Source organism: Oncorhynchus mykiss, chromosome 3 (genome assembly GCF_057628025.1).
Source record: "Oncorhynchus mykiss isolate SJ-2025 chromosome 3, ASM5762802v1, whole genome shotgun sequence".
Taxonomy (NCBI): Eukaryota; Metazoa; Chordata; class Actinopteri; order Salmoniformes; family Salmonidae; genus Oncorhynchus; species Oncorhynchus mykiss.
The window spans coordinates 66,259,269-66,267,439 of record NC_143024.1 but is presented as its reverse complement, the minus strand read 5'-3'; the positions used below and the strand labels follow the sequence as shown (position 1 = coordinate 66,267,439).

The window sequence follows — 8,171 nt, the reverse complement described above, 5'->3', positions numbered from 1 at the left end:
TTGGTTCCAAGTCTGATTATTAAACAGTGTGAAGCTGCATTTCCAGTCTCCAATTACCGTTTTGAAGTCATCAGCTAAGGTCAGGTCTGGGTTCAGTTCATACTGATTTCTAATGCATCAAAGTGATTAATTACACTCTCATTATGAGTTCTGCTCACCTCCACTTCATTCTACTCCTCATCTTCATCTCTCTCTCTCTCTCCCTCTCTCCCTCTCTCTCCCTCTGTCTCTCTCTCTCTCGATTCAATTAAATTCAAGGGGCTTTATTGGCATGGGAAACATATGTTAACATTGCCAAAGCAAGTGAAGTAGGTAATATACAAAAGTGTAATAAACAATCAAAATTAACAGTAAACATTACACTCACAGAAGTTCCAAAATAATGAAGACATTTCAAATGTCATATTATGTATATATACAGTAATGATGTGCAACTGGTTAAAGTACAAAAGGGAAAATAAATAAACATAAATATGGGTTGTATTTACAATGGTGTTTGTTCTTCACTGGTTTCCCATTTCTTGTGGCAACAGGTCACAAATCTTGCTGCTGTGATGGCACACTGTGTTATTTCACCCAGTAGATATGGGAGTTTATCAAAATTGGGTTTGTTTTCAAATTCTTTTTGGATCTGTGTAATCTGAGGGAAATATGTGTCTCTAATATGGTTATGCATTTGGCAGGAGGTTAGGAAGTGCAGCTCAGTTTCCACCTAATTTTGTGGGCAGTGTGCACATAGCCTGTCTTCTCTTGAGAGCCAGGGCTGCCTACGGCAGCCTTTCTCAATAGCAAGGCTATGCTCACTGAGTCTGTACATAGTCAAAGCTTTCCTGAGGTGTGGGTCAGTTACAGTGGTCAGGTATTCTGCCACTGTGTACTCTCTGCTTAGGGCCAAATAACATTCTAGTTTGCCATGTTTTTTTTGTTAATACTTTCCAATGTGTCAAGTAATTATCTTTTTGTTTTCTCATGATTTGGTTGGGTCTAATTGTGTTGCTGTCCTGGGGCTCTGTGGGGTCTGTTTGTGTTTGTGTTTGTAGGACCATCTTGCTTAGTGGACTCCTCTCCAGGTTCATCTCTCTGTAGGTGATGGCTTTGTTATGGAAGGTTTGGGAATTCAACGTCTCTTTTCTGGATTTTGATAATTAGCGGGTATCGGCCTAATTCTGCTCTGCATGCATTATTTGGTGTTTTACGTTGTACACTGAGGATATTTTTTGCAGAGTTTTGCATGCAGGGTCTCAATTTTGTGTTTGTCCCATAATGTGAATTCTTGAGCAGACCCCAGACCTCACAACCATAAAGGGCAATGGGTTCTATAACTGATTCAAGTATTTTTTAGCCAGATCCTAATTGGTATGTCAAATTTTATGTTCCTTTTGATAGCTTAGAAGGCCCTTCTTGCCTTGTCTCTCAGATCGTTCACAGTTTTGTGGAAGTTACCTGTGGCACTGATGTTTAGGCCAAGGTTTGTATGCTCTAGGGCAACGGTGTCTAGATGGAACTTGTATTTGTGGTCCTGGCAACTGGAACTTTTTTGGACAGAAGCACCAGATCATCAGCAAACAGTAGACATTTGACTTCAGATTCTAGTAGGGTGAGACCATATGCTGCAGACTGTTCTAGTGCCCTTCGCAATTTCTTGATATATAAATGTTGAAGAGGGTGGGGCTTAAGCTGCATCCCTGCCTCACCCCACGGCCCCGTGGGAAGAAATGTGTGTGTTCTTTGCCAATTTTAACCGCACATTTGTTGTTTGTGTACATGGGTTTTATAATTTTGTATGTTTTTCTCCCAACACCACTTTCCATCAATTTGTATAGCAGACCCTCATGCCAAATTGAGTCAAAGGCTTTTTTGAAATCAACAAAGCATGGGAAGACTTTGCCTTTGTTTTGGTTTGTTTGTTTGTCAATCAGGGTGTGCAGGGTGAGTACGTGGTCTGTCGTATGATAATTTGGTAAAAAGCCAATTTAACATTTGCTCAGTACGTTGTTTTCACTGAGGTAATGTATGAGTCTGCTGTTAATGATAATGCAGAGGATTTTCCCAAGGTTGCTGTTGACGCATGTCCCACGGTAGTTATTGGGGTCAAATTTGGCTCCACTTTTGTGGATTGGGGTGATCAGTCCTTGGTTCCAAATATTGGGGAATATGCCAGAGCTAAGGATGAAGTTAAAGAGTTTAAGTATAGCCAATTGGAATTTGTTTTCTGTATATTTTATCATTTAATTGAGAATACGATCAACACCACTGGCCTTTTTGGGTTGGAGTGTTTGTATTATGTCCAGTCATTCAAGGTAATTTAATAAACCAGTGGGTTCTGGTAGTCTTTAATAGTTGATTCTAAGATTGTATTTGCTGTTTGTTCTTTGTTATATAGCCAAAAAGATTGGAGAATCAATCAATCAATCACATTTATTTATAAAGCCCTTCTTACATCAGCTGATGTCAGCTGCCCGCACCCGCCCGCCCGACTAGCATCTCTACTCTGGACAGTTCTGACTTAAAATATGTTGACAACTATAAATACCTAGATCAAATCAAATCAAATTTATTTATATAGCCCTTCGTACATCAGCTGATATCTCAAAGTGCTGTACAGAAACCCAACCTAAAACCCCAAACAGCAAGCAATGTAGGTGTATAGGGACGGTGGCTAGGAAAAACTCCCTAGAAAGGCCTAAACCTAGGAATAAACCTAGAGAGGAACCAGGCTATGAGGGGTGGCCAGTCCTCTTCTGGCCGTGCCGGGTGGAGGTTATAACAGAACATGGCCATGATGTTCAAATGTTCATAGATGACCAGCAGGGTCAAATAATAATAATCACAGTGGTTGTAGAGGGTGCAACAGGTCAGCACCTCAGGAGTAAATGTCAGTTGGCTTTTCATAGCCGATCATTCAGAGTATCTCTACCGCTCATGCTGTCTCTAGAGAGTTGAAAACAGCAGCTCTGGGACAGGTAGCATGTCTGGTGAAGAGGTCAGGCAGAACAGTTGAAACTGGAGCAGCAGCATGACCAGGTGTACTGGGGACAGCAAGGAGTCATCAGGCCAGGTAGTCCTGAGACATGGTCCTAGGGCTCAGGTTCTCCACGAGAGAGCTAGAAAGAAAGAGAGAAAGAAAGAGAGAAAGAAAGAGAGAAAAAGAGAGAGAGAGAGAGAGTTAGAGAGAGCATACTTAAATTCACACAGGACATCAGATAGACAGGAGAAATACTCAAGATACTGTATAACAGACTGACGCGAGTCCCCCGACACAAACTATTGCAGCATAAATACTGGAGGCTGAGACAGGAGGGGTCGGGAGACACTGTGGCCCCATCCAATGATACCACCAGACAGGGCCAAACAGGCAGGATATAACCCCACCCCCTTTGCCAAAGCACAGCCCCCACACCACTAGAAGGATATCTTCAACCACCAACTTACCATCCTGAGACAAGGCCGAGTATAGCCCACGAAGATCTCCTCCACGGCACAACCCAAGGGGGAGCACCAACCCAGACAGTGAGATCACGTCAGTGACTCAACCCACTCAAGTGACGCACCCCTCCTAGGGATGGCATGGAAGAGCACCAGTAAGCCAGTGACTCAGCCCTTGTAAAAAGGTTGAGACTGAGTCTGCGTTTCTCACATGGATAGGCAGAACGTTCTATAAAAATGGAGCTCTATAGGAGAAAGCCCTGCCTCCAGCTGTTTGCTTAGAAATTCTGGGGTCAGTAAGGAGGCCTGCGTCTTGTGACCGTAGCGTACGTGTAGGTATGAACGGCAGGAACAAATCGGAAAAATAGGTAGGAGCAAGTCCATGTAATGCTTTGTAGGTTAGCAGTGAAACCTTGTAATCAGCCCTTGCCTTAACAGGAAGCCAGTGTATAGGCTGGCACTGGAGTAATATGATCAAATTTTGGGGTTCTAGTCAAGATTCTAGCAGCCTTGTTTTGCACTACCTGAAGTTTGTTTAGTGCTTTATCCATGTAGCCGGAAAGTAGAGCATTGCAGTAGTCCAGTCCTTCTCAAATAGCGGGGAGCGCCCCCCTGGGGGGGCTCGGAGCGATGCCAGGGGGGGCACGTGTGTGACCCCGGGGAACATGCTTTTTTTTGCTGCAGGGAGTAGTTTTTTTTTTGCACCGAACAAGAGCACACAGCACAGAGCAGGAGATATGAAGTGCAGATAACAAACCCTTAAGAGACACCGTGGAAAAATATTTAACAGGGATGAAAAGAAAGGCAGAGAGAGACGGAGATAATGAGACAAACGTAAGTCTCCCGAAAGCTAAGACGAAGCGTATGTAGCGCTTGGCTTCACTGTGACTACGGAGGGAGACGAGGAAAGACCGGTATGTTTACTGTGTCTAAAAATGTTGGCAGCGGACAGCATGAAGCCAAATAAATGAAGGCGTCACTTAAAGACATTACACCCCAATCAAGCCGCTTGAGTTTTTTCAGCGAAAACGTGCCGAATATTGCCAACAATCGTCCCGCTTTGTGAATGCTACTTCAGTAAGCCAGCGAGCACTGTTAGCATCATATAAGGTGGCATACCAAATTGCTCAGTGCAACAAAAACACTCCATAGCAGAGGAGCTGATACTGCCTGCAGCATTAGATATGGTCTCTGTCATGCTGGATGACGCAAGTGCTGCAAAAATAAAAACTATCCCTCTGTCCAATGACACTGTCGCCAGACGTATAAATGATATTGCTAACGATCTTAAAGAACAGCTGGTAGATAAACTCAAAGACAAACGTTTTGCCTTACAGTTCGATGAAGCAACTGACAGTTTATCGCTTATGTACGTTTTGACATGACAAACTCCTGTGTGAGGATCTACTGTTTTGTAAATATGTCAGAGACAGAGCCACAGCTGAAGAGCTATTCAAAATGCTGGACTGCTTCCTGACTGAGAATGGGCTAAAGTGGGAGAACTGCATTGGTGTTTGCAGTGATGGTGCACAGACCATGGCAGGGATGAGAAAAGGACTTCGGGCACTCATCAAGAAGGCCTCACTTAATGCTGAGTGGACACACTGTGTTATACACAGAGAAGCACTGGCATCAAGGCACATTTCCTCTGAATTAAGTGAGGTTATGACTGACATTGTAGGTGTAGTCAATTTTATAAAGACCAGACAACTAAAACAAGAGTATTCTCTGCTATCTGTGAGGAGATGGGAGCTGAACATCAAGCTGTGTTGTTTCACAGTGAAGCAAGGTGACTGTCACAAGGAAAAGTTTTGTCCCAAGTTTTTGAGCTCAGAGAGCAGATAAGAATGTTTTCGGAACAGGAGCACAAGTATGACCTTGCAGAAAAATGTAGTGATGAGAACTTCCTGGCAAAACTGGCCTACCTGAGTGACATATTTGGAAAGCTAAATGAACTAAATCTACAGCTTCAAGGGAGAGATTTAACACCTCCCTCAGCTCACAGACAAGATCAGCTCTTTCACTCGAAAGCTTTCAATGTGGGGCAGGCGACTTGATGAAGGAAATACTGATTCATTCGAGAACCTGCATGAATTTGTTGACACTACTGACTATGATGCCACCTCAGTGATTCCATATATTAAGGAGCATATTTCATCACTGATGGGATTCTTTAAAAAGTACGTCCCTGAAAACAGTTCCCAATATGACTGGGTAAAGAGATCCTTTCAATGCACCAGCTCCAACTGGTTTCAGCTCTGCAGAGGAGGACCAGTTCATTGATATGATGTCTGACTCCACATTGAGACTGAGGTTCACATCACAGACACTGAGTGAATTCTGGCTGAGTGTAGAGAGGCAGTATCCACTCTTAGGGCAGAGGGCCATGGGCATTCTTCTTCCTTTTGCAACATCTTATCTTTGTGAGACTGGGTTCTCTGCTGTTGCTGCACTGAAGACCAAGTACAGGTCCCAGCTTCAAACCCCGCTTCGAAAAGCTGTGCTCTGCAAAACGTGCTCATTGTAGCCATTAATCCTGACTTCCTCATTTTTATTTTAAAAAATCAGCACAAATTGTCTTATTCATTTTTGTTTAGGTCAAAGTGTTTCATATATTGTGCTCCTGATTTAATGTTGCTGATCAATTTTAATTTATTATTATTTATTGATTATATTACATTTTATTTTTCAGTATCAAATGGTCAAAAAATGTTTACAGTTTAAATAAAGATTAAATTATTTTTTTAAATTTCAGGCAAATTGATGCACTTTAAGTCTTTTCTGTTACAGACTAAAAAACAATGTTAATAAAGTTATTATTTGTTGTAAGTTGATCTATATTTCTTTCTTTTTTCTTTTTTTCTTTAATGTTAATAAGGATACAATGTTATGCAGAGGTGTACTTCTAACAATTTTATAGACGAATGATACTATTTACAGTCGTGGCGGAGAGTTGGGGGGCGTGAAATGTTTACTTCTTCCTGGGGGGGGGGGGGGGGGCGTAACAGAAAATAATTGAGAAGCACTGTAGTAGTCTAACCTAGAAGTGACAAAAGCATGGATGAATATTTCTGCATCATTTTTGGACAGAAAGTTTCTGAGTTTTGCAATGTTAAGGAGATGGAAAAAAGCTGTCCTTGAAACAGTCTTGATATGTTTGTCAAAAGAGAGATCAGTGTCCAGGGTATCGCTGAGGTCCTTCACTGTTCTATTTGAGACAACTGTAAAGGCATTAAGATTAATTGTCAGATTCAACAGAAGATCTCTTTGTTTCTTGGGACCTAGAACAAGCATCTCTCTTTTGTCCGTTATGTCTGAAACACAGGCTTCCAGGGAGGACAATGTTGGGGCTTCACCATGTTTCATCGAAATGTACAGCTGTGTGTCATCCGCATAGCAGTGAAAGTTAACATTATGTTTCCGAATTACATCACCAAGAGGTAAAATATATATGTGAAAACAATAGTTGTCCTAAAATGGGGCATTGAGGAACACCGAAATTTACAGTTGATTTGTCAGAGGACAAACTATCCAGAGACAAACTGATATCTTTCTGACAGATAAGATCTTAACCAGGCCAGAACTTGTCTGTGTAGACCAATTTGGGTTTCCAATCTCTCCAAAAGAATGTGGTGATCGAAGATATCAAAAGCAGCACAAAGGTCTAGGACCACGAGGACAGATGCAGAGCCTCGGTCTGACGCCATTAAAAGGTCATTTACCACCTTCACAAGTACAGTCTCAGTGCTATGATGGGGTCTTAAACCAGACTGAAGCCTCCGACACATTGGTGCGGCTGGCTTCCGGGTTGGACTCGCTGTGTTAAGAAGCTGTACGGCTGGTTGGGTTGTGTATCGGAGGACGCATGACATTCAACCTTTGTCTCTCCCGAGCCGTACGGGAGTTGTAGCAATGAGACAAGATAGTAGCTACTACAACAATTGGATACCACGAAATTGGGGATAAATAAATAAATAAATAAAATAAGATTTGCAGTGGTCTGATACTCCTTCCATTTCAATATTATCGCTTGCACAGTGCTCCTTGGGATGTTTAAAGCTTGGGAAATCTTTTTGCATCCAAATCCGGCTTTAAACTTCTTCACACCAGTATCTCGGACCTGCCTGGTGTGTTCCTTGCTCTTCATGATGCTCTCTGCGCTTTTAACGGACCTCTGAGACTATCACAGTGCAGGTGCATTTATACGGAGACTTGATTACACACAGGTGGATTGTATTTAACATCATTAGTCATTTAGGTCAACATTGGATCATTCAGAGATCCTCACTGAACTTCTGGAGAGAGTTTGCTGCACTGAAAGTAAAGGGTCTGAATAATTTTGCACGCCCAATTTTTCAGTTTTTGATTTGTTAAAAAAGTTTGAAATATCCAATAAATGTCGTTCCACTTCATGATTGTGTCCCACTTGTTGTTGATTCTTCACAAAAAAATACAGTTTTATATCTTTATGTTTGAAGCCTGAAATGTGGCAAAAGGTCGCAAAGTTCAAGGGGGCCGAACACTTTCGCAAGGCACTGTACATATCCCTGGGCCTGGAAATGATTGATTTCCCCCTCCAGGATGGAGAAGCTGTCTTCATTAAAGTATGGGGATTCTAGTGGGGGGATATAGGTAGCACACAGGAGGACATTTTTCCCTGTTCAGGTTCCTGAAGTCCAGGTTCCTGCTCTTTAGGCCAAAGGCAGATGACCTCAGGCTTTAGACATTCCAGGGTAAGATAGTGA

At 42.3% G+C, this 8,171-nt stretch overlaps 1 long non-coding RNA gene across 1 annotated transcript; it reads right to left on the bottom strand.

The window, feature by feature from the left end:
• Window positions 1-973: 973 nt before the first annotated feature.
• Window positions 974-6,017, bottom strand: LOC149984653 (uncharacterized). Its single transcript, XR_016494780.1, has 2 exons — window positions 3,433-6,017; window positions 974-3,104 (listed from the first exon to the last, which is right to left on the bottom strand). It is a non-coding gene; the product is annotated as an uncharacterized LOC149984653 (long non-coding RNA).
• Window positions 6,018-8,171: the final 2,154 nt, after the last annotated feature.